General features: G+C 37.2%; 1 protein-coding gene across 1 annotated transcript in view; it reads right to left on the bottom strand.

Annotated features, from left to right (window-relative positions):
- The window catches only part of LOC131936755 (uncharacterized), a 179,974-nt gene extending 164,283 nt beyond the window's left edge, over positions 1 to 15,691 (bottom strand). Inside the window, exons 1-3 of the mRNA XM_059293820.1 lie at positions 15,635 to 15,691; positions 10,200 to 10,264; positions 9,873 to 9,991 (exon numbers count right to left, since the gene is read on the bottom strand). The gene's annotated coding sequence lies outside the window, so the exon portion shown is untranslated. The remainder of the gene's footprint in view (positions 1 to 9,872; positions 9,992 to 10,199; positions 10,265 to 15,634) is intronic.
- Between the last annotated feature and the right edge of the window lie 258 nt (positions 15,692 to 15,949).

The following is a 15,949-nucleotide window of genomic DNA, read 5'->3' as shown; positions in this document are numbered from 1 at the left end:
TTTAAGAGATAATCAATTAAAAACCCTTTCATTCTAATAATTTTACTAAACTGACTAAATATTCATACGTTTCTATGTTTCAGACAAGTAATCCAAAGCTATCAGTCAGTAAGTTGATGCCTTATATATCGCTTGTTTCTATGCATGTTAACATTACTTAACAAAATAGAACTACACAGGTTTTAACATTGTACGGTAGGATCGGATCAACATTAAGCCTTTTCTAAACCCCTAAACTCTACAACAACATTCATTCTATTCTTGACCCCTGACCCACAACAACATTTATTCTATTATTGACCCTGACCTCACAGACCCTCGACTACGGGCTAAAGCGGACACACTTCTGATCGTCCAGTCCCCTAGCACTGAGGTCACCTATAGAACACAGATAGAGAGTATCATCCAACTCTCCAGAGAGTATCATCCGACTCTCCAGGGAGTTTGACATGAATGACGTCAACCTTGATGGTGATCATTGTGGGAGCAGTAGAGCACAGGTGTGTGGATTCCAGAAAGTTCCAGACTCAGGCGACGTTCGAGCAGGTATAACATGCCCAATAGTCTAAAATTGTAAGTAGTGTCCTAAAAGACAACACTCCCCCCTCCACAGCCCTCGTCCCTTCCTCCATTCTCCTTACTTCTAGACTTGCCCACACATATGAGAGACAAACTATTTTTTTCAGGCACTGACCACCACTGTCTATCTGGGCCATTGCACACAAGTGTCGGTAGCCTTGAAAGTGGCCAGAGAAAACTACATAAGCTCATATGATGGCCGCCCAGGGGTGAAGAAGTTGGCCATGATTCTGAACGTGGCCAGCGACTGTGGGGACGAAACCTCGGCTGTTGATGAAGCGAACAAGATCAAGCTGATGGTGTCTGAGGTTGTTGTCGTCTCAGTTGGTGCAGCTAACCTGACAACGTCTTGACCTTCTCTAGTGACCTTGAGCTGATTGATAATGGCACTCAACAAATCAAAGAGATGATGTGCCGCATTGATACGGCGAAAATTTGAACTCTTCTCTTTCAAATTAGATCAATAGCTTTAGTTTCTTAAAAAAACACCATTTGGTTTAGTATTACCCACGGTTTTACATCACACTTTACATCACACTTTACATCACACTTTACATCACACTTTACATCACACTTTACATCACACTTTACATCAAACTTTACATCAAACTTTACATCACACTTTACATCACACTTTACATCACACTTTACATCACACTTTACATCACACTTTACATCAAACTTTACATCAAACTTTACATCAAACTTTACATCAAACTTTACATCACACTTTACATCACACTTTACATCACACTTTACATCACACTTTACATCGCTGTAAACGATGGCCAGATGCCTCATATGTTTAAAAAAAAGTATATAATGTAATACAAAATATCCGAGAGCTTACGAAACAAATTTTAGAATGTATAGGAAGTAATAAAAATATGAATGCAATAAATTACAGCTCCAAAGTACAACATATTCGCTGATATTGTTTTGGTGATCGATGCTTCGGAAAGTATCGGACAAGTCGACTTTTCCAAGTTGCAGAACTTCATCGTGGGGCTGACTGAGTACCACAACATCGGTGCGAACAGCGTGCAGTTCGCTGCCATGCTGTTCGGCAGCTCAGTGCAAATGCTGTTCAACCTTCAGGTAGCTTCACACGCCACAATCAGACAGGTAAAACACAATTCTACAGCAGGTCACCTGCCTCTGTAGCCTGATATGTTAGCAATATATGATACCAGATGCAACTAGGATTGATTGATTAACCGTAGTTCAATTTCTATCATCTGCTTACCATATATCTCATTGGTTGATGTGTTTTCGTGGAGACATGTGTAAAATTAGCTGCTTCATTATTTAAACATTTATTTGTATTGACTTACTGGTACATCGTATGAACACAATTCAGTTAGTATATCTAAAAGGTCAATATAAGGTATTGACTAAGTATATCCAGTAGATAGCAGGAAAAAATGTAAGATTACACATTAAAAATGTGAATTGTTTTCATACTAATTAAACACCTACTAACCGCAGCTAAATTTACAGCGTTTGCATTAAGTACATTGGTAAATTTAAAGTTGCTTTAGTCTGTAAGTAAGCTGCATTTATGATTTACTTTCTAGAAACTTCTGGAGGCTTCATACCTAGCAGGAAGTACCAACACAGCTCCTGCTCTTGTACAGGTCAGGACACGAGTCTTCAGCGTCTCAACAAGACACAGCTGCTGCTCTTGTAGAGGTCAGGACACAAGTCTTCAGCGTCTCAACAAGACACAGTTGCTGCTCTTGTAGAGGCTAGGACACGAGTCTTCAGCGTCTCAACAAGACACAGCTGCTGCTCTTGTAGAGGTCAGGACACGAGTCTTCAGCGTCTCAACAAGACACAGCTGCTGCTCTTGTAGAGGTCAGGACACAAGTCTTCAGCGTCTCAACAAGACACAGCTGCTGCTCTTGTAGAGGTCAGGACACGAGTCTTTAGCGTCTCAATAAGACACAGCTGCTGCTCTTGTAGAGGTCAGGACACAAGTCTTCAGCGTCTCAACAAGACACAGCTGCTGCTCTTGTAGAGGTCAGGACACGAGTCTTTAGCGTCTCAATAAGACACAGCTGCTGCTCTTGTAGAGGTCAGGACACGAGTCTTCAGCGTCTCAACAAGACACAGTTGCTGCTCTTGTAGAGGCTAGGACACGAGTCTTCAGCGTCTCAACAAGACACAGCTGCTGCTCTTGTAGAGGTCAGGACACGAGTCTTCAGCGTCTCAACAAGACACAGCTGCTGCTCTTGTAGAGGTCAGGACACGAGTCTTCAGCGTCTCGACAAGACACAGCTGCTGCTCTTGTAGAGGTCAGGACACAAGTCTTCAGCGTCTCGACAAGACACAGGTGCCAGAAAATCGTCATCGTCATCACAGACGGCGGGTCGGACAGGAGGGAGGACACAGAGCAGGCGGCTGAGGCATTGAAAGACTCAGGTGTACGGGTGATCGCTATAGGGGTGGGTAGGGCCAACCTGGAAGAGCTGAACGTCATAGCATCCACACCTGGTGACGTCTTCTATGTGGACACGTTTGACGTCCTGCAGACCATCTTTGAAAAGATAGTGGAGCTGACGTCAAAGGTTTGTAGAGATTGGCTCTGTCTTGCATCATATTTTGATCAGGAACCTCGAAGTTTGGCCGTAGACTGCACCAGTATATACCTGTCCAAAGTCTTACGCAATTCGTCACTTCCCTCCTCCCCCTCCCCACCCCTCAAGCTGTAACTTAAAATTGTTTGTCCTCATGTAAAAAAAAGGCAAACTGTTTTTCAGGCACTAATCAACACAGCCTACTTGGGCCACTACAAAGGAGCCTCAAAGGCCTTTAAGATGGCCAGGAAAAAACTACTACTCGACCACGCCTCCAACACTATTAAGAGTTACGTGTCAACTGGTTATGCGCCATTGAGGCACTTGACTCCGATTTCAGCCTGCTTTTCTTTTTGGATTTGCTTCCATAGCCTTTGTCCAACCAAGAACAATCTACAAGGCAGCAGAGTTGTCACTCCTAGAAGAGCGGCTGTATACAGCTAACGAGCCTCATCTGCCCGAGGGTTCGATCTCGAGACTTTTCGGTTTAGCAACCATGAGCTTTACCGACTCGACCACGCCGACCCCTTCAGAACAAAATGATAAGTTAGTTAAGTTTCTATTTAACGAGACATAAGATCAGTAAAATTGAAAGTATTTAACAATATATAATATCAAGGCAAAAGAATAAGGTATATAACTCAATCCTTCTAACAACTATGGTAATAATTCGGTTGCCTCTCCTGCCCGTTTCATTTAAAAATAATCCAAATACTAGATAAAAAAAGTAATAATTAATAGTTGCGAAATTTAAGACAAGAATTTTGAGTAAGTTTAGAAGGGAAAGAAATACCTCTAAACTGTTAGAAAAGGTCATAGACCGTAATAATGAAAATTAGGATGACTGCGATTAAAGGTAATGTAAATATTTTTAGTGCGATAGAAATAAAGGTAGAGTCCACGTCCGTGTCAGCGTAAACTTTCCGGTCGAACTTTGTCTTGTTAGGGGTTGTCCAAACAGTATGTCTAAAAATAGCTATCGCAGTCAAAATGTTTTCGTCCGTACTTCTATCTTTTGCTTTGATGATGTTGTTAAGGGTGATTGCTTTGTTAACCACCTCTGAATGATTTGTCTTGAGAATCCTACCTAAAGTTTGTTTTGCTAGATGTATTATTTTGCACTCTAGATTGATGTGTTTTTCTGTTTCTTGTATGTTTTGTCTGCACATTTGGCAGGTGATATTTATGTTGGTGTTAGCTTTAGTGTTTGTTGAGATGGGTGTTGTATTGTATATGAGTCTGTATCCTATTTCTTTCTCTTTAGGTGTAATGTGTTTTCCGTGCAAGTTCCTTTCCCCCATAATGTTTTTGTTTGTTTTAAAGATAGCTAAAGTTTTTGTATAAAATGTGCCTAAATCTACCCCCCCCCCCTAATGTGGTGTAGCGTTTGTTTGTTTTAAAATGGTGTTGATGCTCTGTCCTATGTAATATTGTGCAAGTGGGTGGTAGTGTGGCTCTATCCTAATTCTGTCCAAATGTTTGAGTCGGAAGGTGTTAATTTTTGTGCTTAAATCATGTAGTCCTATCCCCCATTAGTTTTGCTTTGTATTTGTGTTTGGTGGTTGATGTTTCTAATGGTGTTTTTGAAGATAAATTCCCTAATGTGCTTGTTGGTTAGCTTTATATATATATATATATATACTAGCCGTCCCGGCCAGGCCCTGCTCTGGCTTCTGTGAAAAACCCTTCTGTTAAAGACCATCACCTGTGTGTTTAGTAATCATCATAAACCCGGCATTGCCCACCCAAACCACAACCAACCAAAACCAAAACAACAAAACGCAAACATAACGCTAACACAATTACAAATACAAACGAAAACAAAAACTTACAACAAACCAACCACAACCACAAACACCAATACGAACACAAAGAAAAAAGCAAACGAAAACAAACCAAATCCAAACACAAAACCAACCACAAACACAAACCCAAAGAAAAAAACAAACGAAAAAGCAAAGCAAACGAAAACAAACCAAATACAAACGCAAAACCAACCACAAACCCAAAGAAAAAAAACACAAAAGAAAAAACAAACGAAAACAAACCAAATCCAAACGCAAAACCAACCTCAAACACAAATACAGACACAAACCCAATGAAAATAAAACACAAACGAAAACGAAAAAAGAAAGAACAAAAACGAACCAAATCAAAACGCAACCACTAACGCAAACCCAACCTAAACACAAAGAAAACACTAACGCGAATATAAACGCAAAGTGCTCACGGGGCTGAATCGCCTACTTCAACTTAATAAACGACTATAGTACCCCAACTTATTCATAGTCTTTTGCACTCACTTTAATGAACGTAGGCGCGAAACCGAACACGGGAGGCCCGGGACCCCAAAAAGCACCCTGTCTGGGCGCCAGAGGACGCACCATGACGTCACCGCCTGATTGAACTTAGTAAACGCCTATAGTGCATAACTTATTTATAGTCTTTTGAACTCACGCGAACGTAGATACCATAGCGTACACCGGAAGGCCCGGGGCGCGAAATAGCACCCTGTCAGGGTGCCGGAGGACGCCCGGATTTGATTCACTTAAAGACTATAGTAACCTTTCTTATCCATAGTCTATCGCACTGTTTAAAACAAAATTATGCAGCATAGCGCCCACATGATAGCCCAGGGTGCCAAATCAAACCGTGCAGGGGCGCCGGCGGACGCGCCTGTTTCAATTTAGTGAACAAAAATGATAATACTCCAAGCTTATCCGTAAATGGAAAGAAATAAACGTATATGATTTGTAGGACCTGGCTTATTAAATGTTATTGATTTAAAAAAAAATAATAATTATTGAACAGTATGTTCAGTGTATAGAATAAATAAAAGGCAGTGTTAAAAATACCTAACGACATTGCACTTAATCAATCCCCGCTAATTGTGTAATTATTTTTTTTTTCTTAACACCAAAAACAAAGTAATAAAATGTTAATTCTCTCTTCTTAAGGATTTATTTTTCATTAAAGGGAAGTAACTTTGCAGTCAATACATTTCCGACACAATTTTAGAAATTTTATAAACGTCGATACACTTTTTAAAAATTTTATGTCGCGTTCATAATTGAAAATTATTCTTCTAAGTAAATGGAATGAAAATTGTTTTTAAAGACTTTCAATGGTAATTTTTCGACTCGTAAATTTAGACTTTGAGCACGATAAAAAATCTAACACTTAAATCCGTAGAAGTGTCAACGACAAACTTTTTTTTTTTGCCACACGTTACAGAACTGAGCTTTATATATTAGATTTATATATATATATATATATATATATATATATATGTATATATATATATATATATATATATAATTTATATAATACACTTAGTGTCAGCCCCCCCCCCTTTTAAAAATCTAATTAACCATTTTTCTTCTATATACTTTGCAAAACTTTAGTCTTGGTGTTACCCGGTGTGATAACAATTATATATCTGACTTTGTGTTATAATAATTAGATATCTGACTTTGTATGACATAAAACAAAAAAAATTACATGGACACTATTTTAAATTATTTAAAGGTACATTATTCATGTTTCTTAAAGATATTTTCTATTTTAATTGTTACTTCCCTTTGACCGCTAACAGCATTGGTTTATCCCACCTACTCGTTGGTTCAAGCTTTCATGTCTGTTTTACAACAGACACGACATACAAAAACTGTTTTTGTTTCATATGTTTAATGGTTTTTCATATGTCAATATGTTGATATAATTTTCTTTATAGACCAAAATAGCTGAAAGACTTTTCTAGAAGTTCAGGTTGCTATTGATGTGAAAATTAACTCATATTCATTTCACTAATACATTTTATCGATCCAAACTTTAGCGTCAATATTGAGAGTAAAAAAAAGTTCCCTTACAAACCTGACGGTCTACGGGGAAGGTGAAGTAGAGTTCACATGTTTTTGTGACCTCGGCATATGAAGAGATAGTGTGGTCATTAATATGACCAGCCGCCTTTACTTTTCCTAACATGAGGAAGGTACCCATAAGAGCTGGGCGGACTCAGGGACGTTCTACTGACCATGTTCGAACTCGAAACTTACGGGATAGCAGTCCAGCTCACTACCGCTAGGCCACTCCGTCCATTTAATATTCGGAGTCGATAGATCCAAACGTTAGCGTCAATATTGAGAGTCGCTAGATGCAAACTTTAGCTTCAATATTGTCGCTAGATCCCAACTTTAGCGTCAATATTGAGAGTCGCTAGATCCAGACTTTAGCGTCAATATTGAGAGTCGCTAGATGCAAACTTTAGCTTCAATATTGTCGCTAGATCCCAACTTTAGCGTCAATATTGAGAGTCGCTAGATCCAGACTTTAGCGTCAATATTGAGAGTCGCTAGATGCAAACTTTAGCGTCAATATTGAGAGTCGCTAGATCCAAACTTTAGCGTCAATATTGTCGCTAGATCCCAAATTTTGCGACAATATTGAGAGTCGCTAGATCCCAACTTTAGCGACAATATTGAGAGTCGCTAGATCCAAAGTTTAGCGTCAATATTGAGAGTCGCTAGATTCAAACTTTAGCGACAACATTGAGAGACGCTAGATCCAAACTTTAGCGTCAATATTGAGAGTCGCTAGATCCAAACTTTAGCGTCAATATTGAGAGTCGCTAGATCCCAACTTTAGCGACAATATTGAGAGTCGTTAGATCCAAAGTTTAGCGTCAATATTGAGAGTCGCTAGATTCAAACTTTAGCGACAACATTGAGAGACGCTAGATCCAAACTTTAGCGTCAATATTGAGAGACGCTAGATCCAAAATTCAAACAAACAAAAATGATAAAGAAAACAAGTTGATCTAAAACTTTATTTACGTTTATATTTACAACAAAAATTGTGACATTTTTATTCCTTTACTCCCAATCAAACAATCAACGACTTTTTCTCTGATAAAAATAACGAGATAATTAATTAAAAATTTAATAAAGTTCTACAATAATGTCAAGAAATATTTTAAGAGCAGACATTCAACAGGCGCCATGTTTGTTTACATTCTAGAAAAGACAGACATCCAACAGGCGCCATGTTTGTTTACATTCTAGAAAAGACAGACATTCAACAGGCTCCATGTTTGTTTACATTCTAGAAAAGACAGACATTCAACAGGCGCCATGTTTGTTTACATTCTAGAAAAGACAGACATTCAACAGGCGCCATGTTTGTTTACATTCTAGAAAAGACAGACATCAAACAGGCGCCATGTTTGTTTACATTCTAGAAAAGACAGACATTCAACAGGCGCCATGTTTGTTTACATTCTATACAAGAGCAGACAACTACCAGTCTTAGTCCGCATACACCCCACTATAATTTAATCCACCAGAGTTAACTCCACTGTGGGGATGGCCAGACCCCCAGCCCCACCCCAGTCTGTAGACCAGAGCCCCATTGCTACCTGGACAGGTACACGTTGTGTACGTGTACCTGGTCATTCTAATAAACCCCCTCACCTCCTGCCTGTGTACCCTGTGACCTACAGAGACCTGCTTAGAACAGCCATGAGGATGTGACACTATAATGGTCAGCTTGTCCACATATCTACGACTCTTGTATTTGTCCCTTACTTTATCACGTAGACCAACAAACCGCCACACCATGTTCTCCAGTTTATCACCTACATCTACGTCATGTGTCACACAATACAACAAACACATGTCTCCCTCAGTGTTTGACCGACCCACCTTCCACCCATAAATCTTGACCACTGGACTTTTATCATCATCAAACCACAACCTACAGCTGGACTGTCTCGCCTCACTCTCATCAAAAACCACATGTTTGGCTGTCACCACATAAACCTCCCGCCACACTTTGCTGGGTGTGTCCGAGTGGTCACATTCAGGACATGGACAAGTTCTGTAGGTCCTGTATGTCTGGTCCATCTCCTCTGTGTACTTGTCCACCCACACAACCCTCCCAGTCCCTGTCCTCAGTGAGTTCTGTCCCCTGGTGTTGTAGCAAGGATATGGATCTTTAGTGTCTGGTACAAACTCTGGTCTGTCTGGACTGGTCAACTTAACGGCTATCCTGACAGTTAGGTCAGCCAGGGCTTTTGTGAGGTCATACACATCGTTGTCATGGTAACCAGAAGGAAAATGTTCAAGACTTAACTGATTTACAGGTACAAACTTTTTATGGCCAGGATTTTTCTTGCAGTCTGCCAGGTGTGTGTGTAGATCTACCTTACCTTGACCTTCAAGACATTCTTGTACTTCATGTGTACCTGTACAGGTAAACAAAACAATTTTATTACTGTAAACATTTCATTAGCTGTTAATCTTTGACTAACATAAAACATGAAAACTATCTACAACCTCCAACTGTCACAACCATCTCAACCATCACCATCTTAAGATACTCATCCAGTCAACATTTCAACCTACAGAATGTTCAAACATAACGAATTCATCAGCACAAGACATAGTAAGCATACAGGAAATTACCTTTTTTAAGACCAATTTTCTCCAAACAAATGGACATTACCTGTAAAATATTTTGATAAATCCTCTCCACTGGCCATACTGTTGTGGTCATCTAGACTATCCTCTCCACTGGCCAAACTGTTGTGGTCATCTAGACTATCCAAGTTAATTCCTGTTAAATAAACCACAACACAAAGATTTGACACATTGTCTACATCAGCACTAAACCATGGCTGTACACTTGATTAAGTTAAAAGATAATTAACAAACTTACCTGTAACTTGATGTGACAGATCTCTACTGGCCTTTACTGTAGTCTTATGGTCATCTGTGGCAGCTGTTTGATTGAAATAACCTTGACCTTCACATCACATTCAGCAGCTATCAGTCACTCTGTATAGTAGAAAATATTTTTACTTTATAAAGAAAGAAGTTTATATGGTAGCTTTTTACTAGTCATCAACCAGTGTTTCTTTACAAACTACATAACAATAGCCACTGGTCAATGATATGGCAAACAGAATTCAGCATGATGGTCAGATGTAGAAGATTAAGATTAAATACATTCTTAGACCAACATGCAAGATAGAGTGAAACTGACCTTTGAACTCCCCACTTGACTTTAACATCAGTCAGCACACACCACAATGGAAGATCCTTCAGGCTCTGGAGAGAGAAATAAAATTATAGTGGAACTGTCATTAGCATAGAACTACAGAATGACAACATTTATGATGTAACTGTCATTAGCATAGAACTACAGAATGACAACATTTATGACGGAACTGTCATTAGCTTAGAACTATAAAATGACAATATTTATGATGAATCATGAAGGATTAAAGAAGAACATAACATGGTTCTTATAGTTATGGTATAACCTGAAGAGGTTACAGGGGAGAAATGTTGGTATCTAAAAAATCTAGATCTAGATGGAAATGTGTGGAAAGTTAATTAGAGAAATATTTTCATGGTAATCATGTTAATTCATATTTTAACAATTGCGTCAATTTAGCTACTAGATCTAGATCTAAATGACAATTAACAAGCCTTTATTATTTTGGGATTTTTAAGTTTTATTATCGATTGATTAGGCTAGAGTAGAGGTTACTAGATCTAAATCTAAATATTTATAATATTTTTTAACAGGTTTTTGCTAAAAGAATACTAATACATTACTGAATAGTTTTAAGTTTCTTAGCAATTTTAAATCAATTATTTTCTAAAATGTTAAAGTCTTACTCTTAACTTGTCTAAACTGCTAGGCATAAGGCCTAAAGTTAAAAAGCAAGTTTAAATTAATCATTAGGCCTAATGTTTAATGCTAGAAATTAAATGTAGAACCAGATCTAGAATCTACAACTCTGTATTCAGACTCTACTAATTCAAGAGCCAAAGCCAAATGTGAATAAAGTAGTCTTCATGATTATCCACGTTTTATCAAAAACATGACGGAAATTTCAAATTAGATCTAGATCTTAGATCTAGTTTAAAGTCTAGACTCTATCGAGTCTATGATTAGGCCTGTATTATAAATATAATCAAAACTTTTAAAAATATAAGCCATTTTTAAAAGCCCAATTGAATATATACTATGTAACTAGTATAGGCCTATATTATATTAATTAATTCTAGACCTAGATAAAAATAAAACTAGATCTAGAAGCTAGACTCTAGTTAAATTAACTTAAAACAGTATTTTTTGGACTCAGATCTAGGTTCTAGAATCTACTAGATTCTAGATTTAACTAGATCTAGATCTAGATAACTAGAATCTAGAGTCCTAGGTAAAATCACGATATAGCGTCGGAAATTATTGAGTAATGTTCGTTGAGTTTTGGTAACATTCGTTACTGTAAACCATATTTTATTTGACCGGTACAATAAAAATAAAGTCAAGTGCATTAAATTAATGTTTTAACTTAATTTACAGTTTAATTGACAGAAAATTAATAACAGATAGAAAATCTAAATATATTATTATTAATAAACTCGAGTGTAGTAATTAATTTTTTTTTTTAAGAAACAGGAAAACCCTGCAGAAGATTTGCGACAACCAGCTCTTGTTGTTCTGTTAGTAAATAAGACGATTAGATTAACTAAAGTTAAAAGTAGTAAGAATATCTAGAATAATGTTTAGTAGCAGCAATAATTAGCACATACACTTAAAATAATTAGAAATACAGGGAGAATGTTTATACCGGTGTCTGATAATGGAATCTTCTTTAAAAAAGGGGTGTTAGGTTACTGGTAGTTAACTAAATGCACACATGTCATGGCTATCTACTAATGTCAATGCTAACCCTAACCCTAACCCCAACCCTGGTGCTGGTCCTACCATACGCCTAACCCTAATTTGAAGTAATTTCTAACCATAAAATTAGTCGACATTACAATACTACTAACAACCCAACATCCCTTTTTTAAAGAAGATTCCATTATCGGACACAGGTATCTATAATCATCCCTAAAATCAATCCTTGCACATTTTTAAACATTATGTATTAAAATTAATATGGCGGCAAATAAATGATGGTTTACAGTATTTTCGGTGGTTTCCGGAACGGCTCGTCAGACTACGCCATGGTTTTACTGTTTTTTACTGCTGTACAGTTCCGGAATAATAACCGACGCTATATCGTGATTTTACCGAGTCCTAGACTAGAGAAAATCGTATTTTATCAAATATTTAGACTAGCTCTAGATTCTAGATCTAGATGTAGATCAAGATCTGTGTTGAGATCGCAGACCTTGGACAACCAAAAGCTGAGACCGAGTGTAACGCAGTCTCTACCCCAGACTAGGCCTATCGCTAGCAGAAATAAAGATCGGCCTTGGATAGCCAGAACAGTTTAAACTTTTGTTGCCATAAACAGCATTGAAGAAGCCAAATAAATAATAATTTTTTAGCAGATCAAAAATATCAGTGGCGTTTAGGTGAGAGAAATTGTGTGTAGCCGCTCCAGTCCCAAGACTGTTCATAGCGTTTATCAACTTTAATACTGTGTTCTGAGCAGTGTTTCTTACAGACTTTTTCTTCGAGGGAGACACGTGAAAACTGCGTGTGTGGGGCAGTGTTTCTTCCAGACTTTTTTCTGCGGGGGGCACTTGAAATCTTCGGGGGGCGGTAAACTTTCTTCGGGGGGCGGACACTGTTAAAAGTATATATTTTCTATATAAATTATATAAATTTCATTTCGTTCGGGGGGGGGGGGGGGGCGGTAAAAATTTTCGGGGGGGGGGGGGGGGCTCTGCCCCCCCGAAGAGATGCCTGGAAGAAACTCTGGTGTGGGGGGGAGGGGGGGAGGACACTGGTAAAAGTATATATTCTCCATATAAATTCTACTTCGGTGGAAGGAGGGGAGGGGCGGTAGAAGTTGTTTTTTTTGGGGGGGGGGGGGGGGGTTGGACTTATCATTCAGTAGCTAATTTAATGATATTGTTAAAATATATCATCTCTTCCAATGATGCCAAATACAATCTGATGACGGACATTAAACGTTTCATACTGAACGCGAATGATATTTTTTTTATTTGCGTCCAAAGCCTTTGTTAGCCCATCCAAAAATATTGCAAGACAGTAGAGGACCTAACCGTTTGACATTTCTCCTCAAGATCGTTTACTGCCACCAGCGACCAAGTAGGATAACGACTAGGTTTTTAAAAAAATTGTATTGTTCAAGATGACTTAAATTTTTAAAATCTAAATTTATTTATCTTTAATTTGTTACCAGTTTTAATTAGCAAAAATAATCGGTAGCCTAGAAAATAATTTGTGAAAAAATTAATTTTGTTTTTAAAATGGCTACAATGATATGACGGAAACGGTGGGTTAATTTTAAAGAAGTGTTGTTGTGACGCGTTTTACCGTTCAGCAGAAATGTCTAGTCTGTAAGATATGACGGAAACGGTGGGTTAATTTTAAAGAAGTGTTGTTGTGACGCGTTTTAACATTCAGCAGAAATGTCTAGTCTGTAAGATATGACGGACACGGCGGGTTAATTTTAAAGAAGTGTTGTTGTGACGCGTTTTAACATTCAGCAGAAATGTCTAGTCTGTAAGATATGACGGACACGGCGGGTTAATTTTAAAGAAGTGTTGTTGTGACGCGTTTTACCGTTCAGCAGAAATGTCTGGTCTGTAAGATTTCTTCTCACTCAAGTAAAGTGTCGGCAAAATTGGCGGGCTTTGTTAGCTGTCATTTTTATAATGTTATTTTTTTGAAGGTTTTTTTTTTTGCTGCATTATTGTTATTTTTTTAATTAATGAAAATAGTTTAGTTCGACGTATTAAATAGTTTTCTATAGTTCAGAGTATTTTGAGTATTTTACAACAATATTAAATAAAGTAATTATAATTTTGCCTACTTTATATAATTCTGCTCGATATTCTCAGTAGTTAGACCAAAAAAATTTACAAATGGCAAGTTTGCATCAAACACTGGTCGTCCATTTCTTAAACTAGATCAGTGTTGTTGAATAATACTCAAAAAATAACGCTTATAAGATTATATGTCTGAAATGACAATGTTAAAAAAACTGAATCATGGAATTGCCGTTTTCGACAGCCATCATTACCATGACGACGGTAAACAGAAATAGGTCAAGCGACAAAATAGAGCCTCAGGTGCATGGGTGTGAAAATTCGGGACTCTTCGGTTTAGCAACAATAAAAGCTTTACTGGCCCGACCAACGAACCTCTGACTGGTCCGACCAACGAATCACTGACTTGCTTGTGTTTATATATATGTCCCCTTCTATAAGAAATTCCCACGGGACAATGGGCCCAAGATTGGCGACTCCCCACCCCCCAGGCACTAACAACCCTGGTCACTGGTCAGCACACAGGCTAATTTTGTCATGTCCAGGCTTTCTGTTGTCCGCTCCCTGTGATGTATCATATTATTATATCAAGCAAATGCTTTTGATGTTCCTCCAATTTAATTTTACACCGTATAAAGTTTACAATCACATGTTGGAGCGTATCAGTTCTGCTGAATTATAATTATGACATATTTATAAATCACAAATTTAGATCTAGATAAAATGTGTAAATTGAACTAGTCATTCTCAATTTTTAAATCTAAATAAGATACCGGAAGTATAAACAAAAAGTGCATTTTTGAGTATAAACTATACGTGATTAACACTTTAAAAAAAAGTATAATTTAGACAATTTTTCTAATTCCTAAAATTTAACGTCCCAATATTCCAGATTTTATCCCGTGTATGATATTAAAAAAGATCTATAATGGCTTAAATAGTAGTCTATGTATATAAATGTGTAGCTGTCTTTGTTGTAATTCTACTATTAATTATTTAAATATGTATTTTATAGGTACTAATTATATCTACCATCATATTGCATTTACTTCTAATTAACCTGTAAATTAAAAGAATAATTTTTGCCAGTTTGTCAATTTGGCAAGTCTGATCTTTAATGGTATCGGCGTTTACTTGTATAAACAAGCATCGATTCTGATACAACGCATCGCATTGTGAGTATTTAAAATAAACTAAGAATATATAAGCTATTTTTTTTAAAAATATTATTACGGATATATATTCTTGATTTTATATTTTATTTTATAAGAACGTTAAAGAAAATAAAATTAGATTCTATTTTAATTATGTAAATTTCGCACATCCTACAAATGGCGGGAAAATACATTAATAACTATATCGATATTTTAATAGTATCGACTTCGAATAGTCGGGAATTGTTTAGCCTAAATACCGATACATTTTTAATATCACGGGTTTTTTTTTTTAATTAAATTATCCTTTTGTGTAGATATAAAAGGTAATTAGATCAAACAAAGTACCTATTATCAAAACACAATGACACAAGATTAATTAATTGTATTGCCGGCCATCATTGGATGTGATCGATTGACTTACGGTCAATTTTATTCAAAGAATTTATTTGCTTTAATTGAACTATTTAAAATATCGTGCCTAACCTATTAACCATTAATTTAAAGATAAAATAATTACAGATCAAAATATAAAATCAACAAATGCCTAATTAATTACCTAATTAAGTCGTGCGAGTTGAAATTGAATCCCAAACAGTGCACACACCAGTAGTGTAAGAAAGTGATATGTGGCGTCAACAAGAAGTCACCTGAGTTATATACCAGACACGGGGTTTTATTTCTTTACACGTCACGTCAACAAAAAGTCACCTGAGTTATATACCAGACACGGGGTTTTATTTCTTTACACGTCACGTCAACAAAAAGTCACCTGAGTTATATACCAGACACGGGGTTTTATTTCTTTACACGTCACGTCAACAAAAAGTCACCTGAGTTATATACCAGACACGGGGTTTTATTTCTTTACACG

This window comes from Physella acuta, unplaced genomic scaffold, assembly GCF_028476545.2.
Source record: "Physella acuta isolate Inbredline_101_S28 unplaced genomic scaffold, ASM2847654v3 ptg000186l, whole genome shotgun sequence".
Lineage (NCBI taxonomy): Eukaryota > Metazoa > Mollusca > Gastropoda > Physidae > Physella > Physella acuta.
This window is presented reverse-complemented; position numbering and strand designations above follow the sequence as displayed.